This window comes from Heterocephalus glaber, unplaced genomic scaffold (assembly GCF_053883595.1).
Source record: "Heterocephalus glaber isolate CG9 unplaced genomic scaffold, H.glaber_assembly_v1.0 deba00001606, whole genome shotgun sequence".
Lineage (NCBI taxonomy): Eukaryota > Metazoa > Chordata > Mammalia > Rodentia > Bathyergidae > Heterocephalus > Heterocephalus glaber.
The window spans coordinates 35,108,705-35,125,921 of NW_028258377.1; the positions used below are offsets into that span (position 1 = coordinate 35,108,705).

Genomic DNA, 17,217 nt, shown 5'->3' on the forward strand with positions numbered 1-17,217 from the left:
TTTATCCCATTCATCTACCGAACCAACAATTACTATGCTACGTATCTTAGATTTTAAAAAATGTTACGAGGCAGTATACTAAGTACTGTGAAACTACGGAGGACAAGAAAATCCCATACCGTTAGTTGACTAATGCCCAAATCGGTAGGATGCTAATAATTTGCATTTAACACATAAGCAGTTATTAAGTTTAACTTCTGTCTTATCAGTAGTAAAAACAGACCCATAAAAATACATAACCAGTAGAAGATCTACATACAGTAGATTCGTGGTCCCTAAAATATAAGAAGAGAAATTAGACAAGAAATATATGATAATGAAAGCAATGAGATTAGGTCAGGGAATTGCATAATTGTTTTCATGAACACAAGATCCTCAGGAACCTAACATAAGCGGATATAACCCCTGCTGAAGAAACCAATGGCATTCAATTCCACATGTACCTCTGCATGTATTTCTCATTATTTTTGCCCTGCTGACAAGAAAGACCTAAGGAGGCAGCATTTTAAGAAGCATCAAGAAGACTCAGATCTGGAAGCTGGCCTCAGCCCTGTCTCTGTTAAGCGGCGTGGTGCTGAGCTAGTGGCAGCCTCTCTGAGTCCTGGTGACTTGTGTGTGAACCGAAGGGAGTCATGTACAAGGGTTTCCCTCTGGATTTCTCAGATGGAAGACAATGCAACAAATTGTAAGTGCTACAGCTTCCTGGAGAGGGATTTGTTTATTTTCTCCAAATACTGCCTCAAAACTGGGAGTAAAGCCAGGCATGATGGTGCACGCCTGTAATGTCAGTACTCAGGAGGCTGAGGCAGGAGGGTTGCTGTGAGTTTGAGGCCAGCCTGGGCTACATAGTGAGTTCAAGGTCAGCCTGAACTACATAGTGAGATCCTGTCTCAAAAATCAAATAAAATAATAAAATAACGAGGGGGTAGCAAGTGGGAGTCCTGAAAGATAGTGCCATCTTTCAGCAGGCCCTGGAAATCTTATTACAGATAAAACTGCAATCAAATTCAGACACCACTGGATAGCCACGACATTGCTACCAAATACTTGATAGAAATTCTTTAATTTCTACTTAAAGGAAAGACTTCCTGCCTGCCCTCCCTGCTTCTTTCCTTGCCTCTGTTCTCCCACCTTGGCATATAATAAGCCACCCACTTGGCTATACATTGTGAGGAAAGAGGGGGGGAAAGCTCGGGAATCCATTATAGAATTTTTACCACCACAGAAACCCCATAAGGCATTGATTGGCACCAATGGAACTGCTTTGTTCTGTAGCTGCTAATTGATGCTATTACTTTAAAGGATGAGTGCAGACAGCAGAGCAATTCAAAGCAGGAAAGTGACAGGCAGTGGTGAGTATTTTAAAAACTTCTCGGAGATTGGGTTTCTTTCTGGGAGAGATGAGGCCAGACCCAGGGCAAGAAAGGTCCTGAGAGCCCTGGGACTTGTTCAGCTGCTCCAGAGCCACCAGGAAGAGGAGACGAAAAGAAGAAATAGACAAAGAGGGGAGATGAACCTCTGACCTCTGCAGGGCATGTTAACTTTGTCAGATATCTTAGTGTAAATTCGGTATGAGCAAAGAAGCTAAGGTCAAATTCATCCATTCATTTATTCACCAAATATTCATATAAAACCTGGTATGTGCCAGATACTTTGCTGAATGCTAGATAGTTAGCAGTGAACAAAATACCCCTGACTGTCCTGGAGCACAGGAATAGAGTTCATGGCTTTGTTGTTGTTTTCATCATTATTATTATTATTTCTCACACTGTTCTCTGTGGTGGGCAAAATAGGGTTATAACCAGCAGGGCCAGAAAGATTTGGTGCAAATGAATGTACAGTGGTGCGTCTGTTCTTCCCACGTTGTGGTCTCAGAATTCGCTCTGTGACTCTGGTTGCAACTGAATTGCAAGCATATATACTTGCAGTATTTGGGAGTTCATCCTAGGAAGCAAAAGGAGGGAGAGGCAAGTGAGATGAGGCAATTCAGCCAGGAAGGGGTCTGGAAGTGACTGAATCCCAGTGTGGGCAACCCGGGCTCAGTCTTGCTGGGAACCCACCGAGAGACTATGCAGAAGCAGCTGAGCATTGACCTGTGAGGGGTCCAGAAAAGCTGAGGCACCCACCCACCACCTCCTAACCCCTTCTGGTTAGGGCTCTTTGAGACATTCTCTATGGGGCATTTTATATATGCCCTGCACTCAGACCTAGCTCCCTTGGGCAGAGGTACAGACACTAGCTGTGGGCTGTCCAGGTGCCAAGCGGTGAAGGCTGAAACCCATGGCGAGGGCTCTATCTACCAGTGTTTAGACCCATTTTCTAGATAAGGAAACTGGGGCTCAAGAGGTCGCCCATCTAGTAGGTATTAGACCTCAGATGGAAATTCAGAGTTTTGTATTGTGAGCCTACCCTAGATCGGGATCTGATCTCTGAAACACACTTCCTGTCTTTCCCCGTTCCAGGTGGGAAGGCTTGATGTAAAGCTGTAAATGTCAGGGGGCGAGATCTCTGGAAAGGAGCTGAAGACAGGTTTGATTCCTGAGCTGAAAGGTAGGGTGACCTCAGAAGGGACCTCAGAGGCCTGCGGCCTGAGTCCTTTCTTCTGTGTGATGGATAGGAGCAGACCGGAGGCTTGAGCCCTGGGTTGGCATGGAACACGGCTGAGAGAAGAGAACCCGGAAACTCTTTTTTTCACTCTGAAAGCTAAGAAAGCCTAACTGGGAGCACATAGTGTTAAAAACAGCTCGGTGTCTGGGGAATTTATTAAGAGTTAAGAGCCTGGGTCTGGTTTGGGGTTGTTCCTGCAAGCTTCTTCGTGTCCAGGAGCAAGACTCCAGTTCCTGTTTATAAGTGAGCCTTGCCCACCTCGCAGGAATGCTATTCGGATTGTCACCCTGAGTAAATGGGAGATCACATGTGTCTTAGCCTGGGTTTGCTGGCCAGCTCAGCCCAAAGTGCAGCTGATGAACTGACCCTTACTGCCGTGTTAGCCTATTGATGGGGTGAGGGAAGATCATGACTGGGAGCCCCAGAACTAAGCCATGCAGGATGAACGATTACTGGCTGCATCTCTTGCCTCCCCACTTGCCTCCTGTCTCCCATCAGCAAAAGATAGCCTCTTAGGACATTGACTTGCCCACATTTCTGGCTGTGTCCCCTGTCTCTCCTGGCAGATCCTAGGGAAGCAAAACTATCATTTGATTGGTGTTGGGGGATGGAACATGACACATAAGTCCCTGTAGTAGATGTGGCTGGGGCTGTAGACCATGCAAATGACACATGCTGTCTCATAGAAAGATCTCAGACCTGATACAAAAGTGAGGCTGAGAACTGTAGACTTGTGTAAACTAGATGAGGTACACAGTATGCAAAATGCCTTTATGCATGTGAACAGTAAGACCAGCAAGTGTTACAAGTGATTTCAAATCCCTAGATTTTATTTCTGTGGCCTGATTTTTATGCTATTATTCCTTTATTTTGTTGTCCCAGAAATGTGTGCTTTTGTGTGTGTTATAATTAGACAATGCTTAATAAACAAGTGAACTGATGTTGCCTAATTTCATAGGCAAACGTCAATATGAGGGTACAGTGATGCCTCTTTTTCTTTTAATAACCTAGATGACATTTATCACATACCTATTCTATGTACTGCATCGAATTCTGCTCGTTTGAATTCACCAATTCTCACAATCTTATTACAATATTGTCCATATTTTGCAGATGAGGTTTGGGGATGTTAAAGGTAGTGCTTAAGTTAATTAGTGGGATTCAAGAAAAGTACTAGGTTTTGATATTTTTTTCAGTAGTGGGGATCGAACCCAGGGTGTCCAATATGCTAGACAAGCACTCTGCTACTTAGCTGTATTCCCCAGCCCTTCTTTAAATTAAAAAAATTGTTTTTTCCGGTGTCAGGGATCAAACTCAGGACCTTGCACTTGCGAGAAAATTTCTTTTTTAGGTTTCAGTTTAACTCCTTTATGCCAAATGGCATGTACATTTATAAAATTTTAAAATGGAGAAGGAAACCCAAGAATGTTACCAAAGTTTAAGTAATAGATCTATGGCTCAGTTTGATTTTCTGCCTTCTGCCTTATCTGCATTTTCTATTTTTCTGCAATTCACAAGACTTTGTTTAATAAGTGTCTGATTTTGAAAATATTTAAAAATATAGAACCTTTCACCACATGAGAAAAGAGAGTGCAGAAAACTCCAGAACAGTGGGTGTTAAAGGCCCAGCTCAGTTCCTTCCTGGAAGGAAGGACCTCGCTTTGCTAGAGCCTCCCTTGCATCACATCAGTGTGGCCTGCACTGTCTTGGGCCCTGTAAAGCTGGAGCCGCATTTCCCCTTAAAAACTGCAAATGCTGGACTCGAAACAACTTCTTTTGTTGCCCTTTGCTCAGCTGAGACAAGCTGACATTTTCCCGGAACCTAAATAGTCAGAGAACAAAAAGGCAGTAATTACAGAAAATACAAAAGCCATATTAGTTGTCATGTTTAAAACATAAGCTTCTATTCCTCTCTAGGGCTGGATGATTCCTTGTGGAATGAGAAGAGCTTTGCCTTGTTTCCCTCAAGTGGTTGCTGCTACATTTCTGAGATTTGGAGTCAGTTTGAGGCCAACTAGTCAGGAAGGCTAAAATCCACCCCAGAGGGCTCGAAGTCTGAAGCTTGTTCGCTTGATTTCCCTCTAGATGAGGTTGTGCTCATCCAGAAGTGACTGGTAAGTTAAAGATCTTATCCTGTTCTAACTGAGCAGTACCTCACATCATATACGTATTTGTGTGTTTGTGTGTGCATGTGTGTGTTTGTGCACATATATATTGTACCTGTGGGGAACATAATTCATTTTTCAGGTGAATATCTCTTTCCTTTCATATGCAAGGAAGTGGCCAAAGTAGAGTCCATCCATTAATGGATCCTACAGTGAGAGTTTACAGCATGCCTTTACGTTGAAAACTGCACATACGCAATGCTGGACTATTTTCAGAGTTCTCTATCTTAACACAGTAGCTAGAAGTTCAGGGGGCATACAAATCTATAGCCGCTTAGTTTTGTTTTTGCTCCTACCCAAGTTGTTGAATCCCTCTGTGATACCAGTTCCCAGTTTCTTTCTTTTTTCTTAGGGTATATAGACAGACCAGGATATGGAGACTTGTCTCCATGTGCTAAAATGAAAGGATTCTCTCTCCACTGGAATAATGAACTCTGGCTTACATCTCCTCTGTAGCTAATACCATAAAATTGACCCATGCTGAACCTAATTGTGTCATTCTCTTTGTTCCTGTGAGAAGCTTGAGGGGAGGGACATTTTTGTCCCCTATATAGGATTTAAAGTAGTATCATATTCATAAAAGAAGCTCAATAAGTAGTTGTTAAATAATTGGATAAATATATTTTAGTCATTACGGAAATCACTAGAGATATCAACCCTGGACCGATGGGTAGAAGTTTCTGGGAGATCAATTTATACTCGGTCTAAAAAAGGGCTTTGTCAATCCACACTGCATAACGTGGCTATGAACTGTTCTGGAAAATAACACAGTGTATTCTGGTCAAGATGAAAGACTGCTTTTGGGGACAGTCATAATGGGGATCCATGTAAGAGATGGACTGGAATAGGTATCCTCTAAAATTTCTTACTGCTTTCTCTTCTTGGTACCTCTAAGTTCAGATGAATGCAAAAAATCTCGTAATGAGTTTCATTTTTATTTGCTCAGGATGTCAACACACCAGGCTCTCTGTATCATGTTTCTTTCTGCATCTGTATCATCCTACCTCATCCTCCTGTCTTTTCTATAGCTGTTAAGCTACACTTAAGTGAAATAAATAGGACACACATGTGTAAATACCGAATAGTTTTTCTAGTGTGAGAAACTGAGAGTGTAAACAAGGGTTAAAATGATTAAAATGAATAATTGATCATTTGAAATAGGAAAAAAGGTTCAAAGGTGAAGGAGTGAAGGGAGGGGAAGGGGAAAGGAAAGAAGGGAAAGGGAAAACTATGAGAAAAGAAAAAAATGGAAATGAAGTCTATGTAAATAGGGAAGGGTGGAGGGGGTGAAGGGTGCACAGGGAATGGGGAGAAAAATAAGAACCAAGATGCATCATGTACAGGTACAAGCACCCAATGATAAATGTAAACGTACTGTACACCTAAAATGTACCAATAAAAGAAGAAGAACAACAAAAAGAATTACAAGAACTACAAAGCATTAGCAGCCACCAAAGAGTAGCTGATACTTCTTGAAAATCTATGAAATACAAATGTTTTATTTGAGGATAATTTGGCTTTGAGTTAACACTGCTGCTAAGTTTCTCCATTCTTCCCTTAAAATGCTGGGCTCCTGAAATGGGGCTTTGGCTTTTGAGAACTGCCTTCCTCCACTGCCGAGCCTACCTGAGCTACTGAAATCCTTTTTGCAGCATCCGAATTACTTTCTCTGAACCCAATTTATACAGTGACAGAAGGGGGACTCCAGAAGGGAAAGTTTCCATTCATATCCAGCAAATCAACTTTATGGGAGGAAACTTGGAAGCAAACTCCATGTCATGTACAGAAATGTAGCTTCTAGAAATCCGCCTCTTTCATCTAAAAACCATTTCTCTGGATCTAGAATAAGCAGTGAGACCCAACGTAACACTGCCTCAGTGGTGTTCAAGTTGCGTCACTGCTTTCTGGCATTCTGAATGATGAAGAATTGACCTTACTAAGCAATATTCCAGATTGGGTCTGCATTTTCTTCCTATCTCCCTCTTTGAATGTTTTCACCATTACTGTCCCAAACACTATTTGATGAGAACTCAATTTATTTCAAGAGATTTAAATGCTCAATCTCAGAATTCCTTCCCTCCCTCCTCTCTGTCTACCTCCCCCACCCTCATCACATCTACAGGATGACTTGGGTTCCAAACCATTGCATATATGGAGTTTGGAACTTAAATGATTAATTATTAGTTTAATTTCCTTATTAATTAACATATCTTGCTTATATTTTTGTTGTCCTGCAAATCCAGCGTGATGTTTTGGCTGCTGTCTGATATGAATCGGGAAGAAAATCACAAGACTAAAAGTTTCCTTAATAGAATCCAGCATAGCCTCTGAGAATTCTATGGGAAATCTGCTGCTGAGCATACCACACAGCTGTGAAGAAGTGGGTACCGAAGACCAGAGAGGGTAAGTGATTTGTGGATAATCATAGAGAACATAGGTGATATATTGGTTATTGTATACTTGGGGTTCTCCAGGTACTCTTCTATATGCTTTTCAGTTGTTTGTTCATTTAATCCAATCAGCCATTTTATGAGATTTTTGCTATCACTAGTAACACGTGAAAACAGTGATACACAGAAATATGAAATATTTTCCAGAAGCTTACAAAGCTAGTAAGTGATGCAGCAAGATTTGAACTCAGGCAGAAGGATTCCCAAATTTTGCTATTACACATTATATTGCTTTTTGTTTGGTCCGAAATATATGGACTCGTTTTGTGCATAGTCTATAAAAGTCTGCATATACACAGAGGGAGAGGAGTACACACAGAGAGACATATCTTACATGTATATTGTCCTCTTTCATTTGCAAAACTCTGCCTCTAAACTGGGAAAGGATGACTAACAGCTCCTTCTGCTCAGTTGATTACCATAATACAAATTCCTACAAATGGAAAACCATTGCCCTCGCTAATCTTAACATCCCCACATCAGTAGCTATTTCAAGAAAAAGCAATTCCCATCTGTTATAGAAACATATTCAGTGACAGCATGTATCTTTTTATCCTAGTACCATCGCATGGCAGCACAATGGTGAAAATAACATAGCTTTCTTCTCTAATTCTGGAAAGCTCTCTCTAAGCCAAAGCACGTGAGAGGGCTCAGTGCCTTCTTGGTCGTAATCTGTAAAAGAATGACAATAACCTTCTGAACCCACTTAAATGATCTGATGTGTATAACAGTCAAATATTCTGTGATATGTGTTCTTCTCAGCATGTAACGGGTGTTACACTTTCTGTGCTTAGCATACTTGCCCTTTGGGCAAATGTTCTAGGCCTCAATGGTGAAGTTGTCACTCACATGGTCCTCTCCTGCCTGTGGCAGAGATAATGAGCCTATGACCTGGGAGGGCTCATGATTGGGTTCTGCCTGCTCAGATACTGAAATCATTTCAAGGGTGGGTGCCTGACCACAAGGCAGAGTTTCCTCTTGGAGCTGTTCATGAGGCTTTTCAGAAGAGGACCTGTCCTCTTGAGTTTTCTGGGTGTGAGGGTAGAGCAAGCCAGGGCTGGTGACAGCCTTTATTGGGGCGTGTAGTGAGTCTGCCTGAGAATTAAGAAAAATTAAAAATTAAAAAAAGATTTTGAGAAGGGAGAGAAGAGGGCTGGGCATGTAGCTCAGCGGTGCCTCCTGCCTCATAAGCACAACGACCCAAGTTCGATCCCCAGAACCAAAAAAAAAAAAAGGGAGAGAAGAGGTATGAAATCTTACACTCTTCATCAGTCCCTATGTAAAACTAGGGTTAATTTTGGATTTGTAAGTATGCAAACCTAAGCAAAAGCAAGATTTCTGTCCCATATAACCAAGAATCTAGTTACAAGAACTCCTAAAATATGAGAATTACAATTGGTTTTAATGTTGTGATCTCTCACCTGGTAAGTAGGATACTGTGTCACTAAAGCTGATATATGTACATCGCTGTATGTACATATATGTATGTGAATATGTATACATATTCATCAGTTTCCTGTGCTTTGTCCCTGTGTGAATTCTTCCAGTGACAGCAGGTTTGACGTTACGCCTGGCAATCCATTTCACTGCTGGCCAGTTTATTTTTCCTAATATTAAGTTGTTTGCTTAAGCCTTCCCTCCACGAATCTTACTGATCTTCTCTGGAACTTCACGGAAAAGCCAACTTGGTCCTTTAATATAATTGAGGGCGGTTATCTTGTCTCATTTCTTTCAAACATTCCTTCACCTGTCTTCGAAACTTAACAGGCTTCTGTCTTCCCCTTCCTGCCCACATACTCTTTCGCCCTTAAAACCTGTATTCAGCTCTCTTCTCAGGAGCTCCTTGGGGGAATGCCAAGGAGGGTGTTCCTCAGCCCTGCTCTCCCCTTAGGTTTCTATGTTTATTTAGGTTTCTTCATGGGGTGGGGCTGGTTAGTCATGGCTTTTCAGCTTTCTTAAAACATTCCCCGATGGTAGAATCAATCAAAGTAGGAAAACACCCTCTCCGGGTGAGGGCTGTTGCTCCCACGAGGTGGAGGTTCTCCGTTTGCTGAGGAAGCCTGGGAAACTCTGAATACAATGAATTTTTAGATCTTCTATGGTATAAACGGCTACCAAGCCTGAATATTTGCGTGCTTTCCATTGCAAACTTGGTAGCCATGATAAAAAGGGGAGACATGAATTAATCTTTGGATTAAAGGGTTTTAAGTACATTTTCTTGCCAACATTAATATGCTTTAAAAAATTGAATTGTTATTCAAAGAAGTCACAAATATAAGTCATATAATAAGAACTGAATCAGTCTGGAGATGCTTAAGGAAAAGCCTTATTAGCTGCCTCATTGCCTCTGATCCTATTCCTCATGGAAGCAGCACGATAGTTTGATGTATGTCCTCCAAAACCAACCATCCATGTACACACACATACATATCAATAATCCGTGAATGTTTTAACAGTGCATTTATTCACGGATTCAGTTAATGCTTATCAACATTTATCATGACTCAAGGACTGTTGTAGGCACTGGGGATGCTGAGAGAACACAGCAAATAAAACCAGCTTTTCGTGGGCCTTGTATCCTAATGATGGCTCAGTGCAGAAAGGTAGGTCCTGTTTCTCCCTGACACTCTCGAATGACAGTCCTGTAACAAAAGACAGGTTATCAAGAGAAAAGCATAATCAAACTTATGTTGTTGAAGTTTTACATTACACAGGAGCCTTCAGAAGCAAAGACCCAGAGAAAACTCTAGTTTTGTGCTAAGATTCTACGAAGAATTTACAGCCAAGTAGAAATGTGATTGGCTAGAAAGGTACAACCTCACGGCAACATGCTAAGAAGGAAAAACCCAGCAAGGCCTATTTGTTGAGATGTCTCTTGGTCCTTTTGTGGTCTGGTCTGACCTCCCAGATGTGAGGCAGGCCTGTCTGAAATGAGGCTCATGAGGTAGATCAGTTAAGGTCAGTCAGAGAATTGCATTATGGGCAGCTTGTACACAGAAAGGCAGGGGAAGGTTAAGGTAATATTTCTACTTGCAATAATCTGGCTTGGAAAAGAGAAATTCTGGTTCCTATTAATTTCTTTGGGAGGAAATAGAAAAGTGGTGGAATTCTGGATATATTTTCAAGACTGAGCAGCTGGATTTGTTGAGGGACTAGAAGAACATGGGGTTTAGGACAAAATGTAAAACTAAGGATAGTATCACAGCCTTTAGCCCTAAACCTGGAAGAATAGAGTTGCCAGAAACTCAGCTCAGTCAGACCTAAAAAATGAGCAAATTTTCTCAGGAGAGAGGACAGAAGTCAAGTTTTAGGCATGTTTAAGTTGGGGATACCAACTGGATACTATTGATATCTGTGTCCTATTTCATAACGTGAACACAACCTAGTTAAATACTCCATTGCTGTTGAAATTCAGGAGTCATCAGACTTCTGCAAATACGTAGATCCCTGCAGTGTTTTCAAGGCTGAATTCTCACTCGGTTCTCAAGTGAAAAGCCACCTGTTCCTCAGAGGGAGCTTTTCTCCCTCACCCCTTCTGAAGTTGCCCATTATCATGTTGGCCCAAATAGTGTCTACATAGCATTTATCTCTGCCTGGGACTTTGCCTTATATATTTATTATCCACCTTTGTCCCCTAGAATTAAAAAAATGTAGAAACAAGGGGATTGTCTGGCCTTTGTTAGTGCAGAAGAGGTACTCAGTATATCTTAAAAAGCATGCATACATGTATTTATGCACAATTCTTTTGTTTTCATAGGATAAATTTCCCCAAAGTGGTATTGCTATATCAAATTGTGTTAATTGCACTATTTCGATTAAATTCCTAAATGATTAAAGGAATGCATTCTCCCATCATCAACGTATGAAAGCAGTCATTTTTCTTTATCAATTGAAGCACTTGGTGATTTTATACTTTGATATTTTTGCTTCAAAACTACTTTTTAAAATTGTTCATCTCTGCTTCTAACAGTTTCACATATCCTAAACAATTAATATAGAGTTAAAAATGAATTCATATGGAAGGCAGTGAACAATTTATATCTGTCTCTTTGAGACTGTCTTACAACCTATATTCACTTTCAACTTCTGTGTATCTTTGATGTTATGATTATAAGCCGTTTATCAAGGATAGATTTAACTCTTTAGCTTATTTCTTGTTAGTGCCCAGAAATTTGAAACCAGTGAGAGTATAAGGTTTTCCCATTAAAATATCTGATGGGTTTTCTTTGGAGATATTTATGACATGAAATTCTGCAACTCCATATTTTAAAATGCATGCATGTTGGATCATTCTAGTAGAGGGATGTGAGTAATGGTATAATTAGTGTAATAAATATTGGGTAGTTGTTGAAAATAATTTACTCCTCAATAAAAACTACGGGGCTGTCCAACCTTCTAGCTGAAACATTATTTACATCTCCATTTAGGTGAGGTAGACACTGATTTTCTCTTCTTCCAGTGGTCTATTTAAGAACTTTGCCCACATTATTCATTAGTGTAGATGTTTTCACTGATTTCTTGACTGGTTTTTGCCTTTATTGACTGGTTTGAAGCTCTTGAGTTCATCAAACTGGGATATTTTCTTCATACTCTGGAGTCAAGGTGTGTTAGAAGTGAGAACTAAGAGCCTTGAATCCTGAGTGCAAATCTCAGTTCCACCTTGAACTGCTGAGATGTCATTGTTCCGGTTTTTCCAGAATAAACTTTGTGGGTGCAGAAATGTCTGTCAGCTACATGCGGGGTTGGGAGCTTGCAGGGTTAAAGCCCCAGCTTCCAAAACTCACACTGTCTGGTTGGAAAGAAAAAGTTAGGTAAAAATTTCCCCTCTGACAAATCAGGTCAGGAACAGCCTTTGTTGAACTCCTTCTGAAAACCAGTCACTGCGAAAGGTCTGGTACTAGTCTCTCATTCAAATTCTAAATTTTATGACCTCACCTGTACTCACCTGGTGGTAAACTTAGCCTGAACCGACTTGAGGCTGTTTATAATCTATTTATTCCATTTAAAACAAGTAGTCATACATTTCTCTCCAGCATCCATAATTACAGAGTGTCACCAGACCTCACTGGAGGTGACCAGTAATACAAGGTTATGTAGCGTATTACTTTTCAAATTCCAGAAAAATTGAAATTCTGCCACTCAAGAGTTTAGGACAAGAGCTTGTAGACCTGTGAGTAAATCTATGTGACCACTGACTCACAAACAAATACAATAATATCTCATAGGTATAAAAACTCTGGACACAAAATATATCTAGCAACAGTTTCTTTTGGGGGAAGAAGGTGAATAGAGTTAAATTGTGCTAAAGTCTTTTGACTGACTAGAAGAATATAAGTCAAGAGTAATTTTAGAGTAACTGCAAGTGAATAGCAAGTAAGTGTATAGCTGGGTACAGTGGAGTCACACTGGAAGGCTGCAGACGCGATTCCCTGGCCTGTCTTGATGAATAAAATAAAGCTGACATAACTCATCTCGACAAAGATTACATTCTCAGTATCTGAAATGTTTTTTATGTAGAATAGTTGAAAGAATGGAAAGAGAGAAAGTAAATGATGATGGAAAACTAGACCCAGAGATTTCCTCGGACTTTTCTGAACACTTTAACCAACTTGAATTGTTGGAAACACATGCACACCTTATTCCCACTGGCACTCAAAGCCTGTGGGTAGGCAATTCTGATGAAGATGAGGAGGAGCAATATGAAAAAAATAAAGAGTGGTATCAATTGCAAGAAAAAAAATGGGAAAAGATCCAAGCAAATTGCTTCTTTGGGCTGCTGAAAAAAATCAGCTTACTACAGTGCAGAGATTACTTTCTGAAAAGGTCACTCATGTAAACACCAGGGATGAAGAAGAGTATACTCCCCTTCATCAAGCAGCCTACAGTGGACACTTAGATATTGTCCAGGAGCTGGTCGCACAGGGGGCAGATGTTCATGCAGCCACTGTGGATGGCTGGACACCTTTGCACAGTGTTTGTAAGTGGAGTAATACCACAGTGGCTTCTTTCCTACTTCAGCATGATGCAGATATCAATGCTCAAACAAAAGGCCTCCTAACCCCTTTGCATCTTGCTGCTGGCAACAGAGACAGCAAAGATACCCTGGAATTCCTCCTGATGAACCCTTACATCAAACTAAGTCTGAAGAACAGCTTGGAAGAAACTGCATTTGATATTGCCAGGAGGACAAGTATCTATCACTACCTCTTTGAAATCGTGGAAGGCTGTACAAATTCTTCACCTCAGTCTTAATGGTTCTAATAATTTTCTTACATTTCTAAGTACCAGTGCCTCCTTTGTGTGAGATATAAAATATTGCCATAATACAAAATTGACATCAAATGTCTTAGTACAGAAACTCAGTAGTACTCATTATGTTTTTCAAGCGACTTGCCTAACCTTGATGTCAAAATGTATTTGAGAGTTGTTTGGATGTATCTTTAATGATTTTGGTGGAGTTTGTGACTTTTATCAGAAGTAATTTTAACTTAGCTACACTTAATAACTCAACACGGTTAATACAGGAACTAAAGATATTTTTGGTGCTTATCCAAGAGAAATGTATTTTTAAATATCCCAAATACTGGGTTTTTGTTGAGTATTTAGTATATTGACATGTATTTTTGTAAGGTGAGGTAACTCATTTTAATTTAAAAGTCTTAAATACACTGGTGCAGTTCAGCTGTCTTCTCTACGTTATCATAGCCAATTGCTTTCCTTCCAAACCAGAAAAACTAACATATTAGTGACTTGAATCTTTATAAGTTAAAAAACGTTTAAAAAGGGCCAGGGATTTAGCTCAGTGGTTTCGCTGCCCGCTGCGCAAGCGCAAGGACCCAAGTTCGATCCCCGGTACCAAAAAAAAAAAAAAAAAGTTAAAAAAAACTTAGATCTTTGTTTTTTAAAATGTAGACCATTTTCAGGAAAGTGGTTGTTTAATCTATGAATGTTATGTACTGCCTCCCTTACCACAATCACACGATCCTGTGAATAGTCCTACCTCGCACCGGTCAACCTACATGATCCTTACTCCTATGGTGAATCAGTATGATCTTTTAGACATGTACACAGCTATACCTTGGTTTAGGAGATCATAACATAACTTGTCTCCAACTAGTTCTTCCTGCCTAATCCTGCTGGATTGGGCACTGCTCAGATAATCTGTTGAGTTCACAGGAAATGTTGATTTTCCAAGGTCTTCATTTTATATAAGCCATTACAAAGGCAAAGTGACAAGGAATAAGGAACTCTTAAGACTGAAGGGATGGTTGTTATGTGGGGATTAGAACCACCAAGTGGCTCAGCTTTCTTTAAAAACCTTAGTGTGCATAGTGACAAAATGCATAAAAATAAATACTCAAGAAAAATAAAGTACAAGTTTTGACAATAAAAAAAAGAATTAGTTAAAAGAGAATACAAGCTCAGATTTTCTCCAAAATTCGAAATACTTTATATATATAAATTCAAAATTCAATATATTTTATATATATATATATATATGTAGAAAATAGAAGGATAAGATATTTCATAAAAGCATTCACCAAAGGAATTCTATATAGCTATGTAAATAACAGAAATAATAGACCTGAAGGTAAAAAAAACTTTACTAGAGATAAAGAAATTAAAAAGTTTATTTCATAAAGAAAGCACAGCAATTCTAAATGTCTAATTTGTAGAAACAATATCACTAAATAAGTTGATCTTGTGTAAGTACAGAACATTATGCAGTCCAATAACTGCAGGACATATATTCTTTCTAAGCACATGTAACATAGTTGTAAACATTGGACATTTATTTGATCATGAAGCAAGTCTGAATACATTCCAGATGTTTAAAATTATAGGGAATATTTTCCCTGAGCCCTAATGAAATTATTCTAATAACCAGTAACCTATAAATTTTGATTTTAAGAAATATATTCTTTGTTTTTGTTTTTCTTTTGAGACAGGGTCTCACTCTGTAGTACAGGTTGACTTTGAACTCACTGTATAGCCCAGGCTGGCTCTGAACTCACAGCAGTCTTCCTGTCTCAGCCTTCTAAGTGCTGGGATTACAGGCATGCACCACCACACACAGCTCTTAAAAAACATGTTCTTAAATAGCCTGTAGGTTAAAGCAAAGATCACAATGAGTATTAGAATATATTTTGACCAAATAACACAAAATATTGCACACAAAATATTGTACATAAAAATTGTGGAATACATCTAGAAGAATTATTAGAGGGAAATTTCTAGTTATAAATGTATTTGGTGAAAAATAAAGCTTAAAATTCATAAACTGGGTATTTATAGAATGAAGTTAGAGAAGAGAAATGTAAAATAAATTCAAAGAAAGAAAAAAGAGAATAACAACAGATATTAATAAAAGAAGTTATAAATATTCAATACAACAAATAAAGACCAACATTGCTTCTTTGAAATACTATTTAATTTGAAAAACAAGATGAGGTCAATCTACATAAAAATACAAATGATAAGAACTCAGAAAGTATAAAATCACTGTAAATGCTATAAATATTAAAAGAATAATGATTTATGAATAACTTTATTCTAATAAAATTTTTAAAAGAAAAGCTTAAAAATTGAGCTAGAAGGAAGAAAAGTGAATAATTTTATAGACAGTAAAGTAATTAAATTTGTAGTTAAAGTTTTCTGTAGCATAAACTCCAAACCTAAGTGGCTTTACTAGGGAATTCCCTAACATTTCAGAGAAAAAGAACCTATAATTTCACAAAGGGTACATTCACCAACATATCTTATTATGTTGGCAAGAACTTTATGAAGAATAAAAGTTTCAGATTAGTCTCATTTAAGAATGTATGCTTTAAAGATCTTAAATAGTAACAACAAATAGATTCCACTAATATGGACTCTCATAATCTACAATGACCATGTTGTGTCTATTTTAGTAATGCCAGTATATTTATCTTTAAACAATAACAAGTGTGTTTTTTGTTACTAATGTAATAGAGAAGAAAACTATATGATTGTATGAATAGGTTGGAATAAACCATTTGATAAAACTTAGTACTCAAGCGTGACAAAATCTCATAGCTAATAGGAACAGGAAAATATATTCTTAGTCTGACAAAACATGTCTACAAAAACAGCAGTGACATCATTCTCACTGATGAAATGCTGAAGCTTATTCATTGATACTGGGATTGGTCAACATTCCCAGTGCTCCCACTTCTGGGCATTGTGACCGATATTCAAGTCTGTTCATTCAGGTGAGAAAGAGTAGTGAAAAGCTCAAGGGTTAGAAGTAGACACACCATACCGTCAATATTGATGGACATTTAATTACATGCAGGCAATCCAGATAATTTTCATGTAGATTAGTAGAAATGATAAAAAGAGAATTCAGCAACACAGCTAGATACAAAAATCTGAATATAGAAAGCTATTCTACTTATCTACTAAACATTGTGAAAGTACAATTTTTAAATGGACATCATTTAGAACAATTATGAAAAATATCAAGTATTCAGGGTTAATCCTGTACAGAGAGGTACAGAAATATCTGCTTAGATATATTTGAAGTATGATGAGAAATGTAATGAACTAACTAAATAGAGCATATGACATAAACATGACTTGAGAAACTTACTATATTACAAATATGAATTGTCCTCACAATGTTTTATAGGTTCCATGAAATTATGATCAAAATCCTAATGGGCTTTATATTAGTTGCATAAATGTGTAATTTGACAGGGTTATTATAAGCTATACACAGAAACACAGATGACTAAATTCATCCAAGGTAGTTGTATAGAGAAACAAGGCAGGAAGATTTGGAGTATATGATACAAGACTTATTCAGAACCTGGAGTAACTGAGATAGTGTTGTAAAATCAGTAATGGACAAACAATGGAACCTAGAAGTTAGATACCTGTGTATGTGGCTATTTCTTTAATTGTGTGAAGGAGAAAAAGGATGATCTGTTAGATAAATATTGCTGTAACAATTTTAACAACTTGATTAAAAA

At 38.6% G+C, this 17,217-nt stretch overlaps 1 long non-coding RNA gene and 1 pseudogene across 1 annotated transcript in view; both read left to right on the forward strand.

The window, feature by feature from the left end:
• The first annotated feature begins 4,528 nt into the window (after nucleotides 1-4,528).
• The window catches only part of LOC110345548 (uncharacterized), a 161,226-nt gene continuing 148,537 nt past the window's right edge, over nucleotides 4,529-17,217 (forward strand). The window contains exons 1-2 of the long non-coding RNA XR_015444839.1: nucleotides 4,529-4,721; nucleotides 7,016-7,175. This is a non-coding gene — a long non-coding RNA (uncharacterized LOC110345548). The remainder of the gene's footprint in view (nucleotides 4,722-7,015; nucleotides 7,176-17,217) is intronic.
• Nucleotides 12,695-13,616, forward strand: LOC101725953 (ankyrin repeat domain-containing protein 49 pseudogene; annotated as a pseudogene).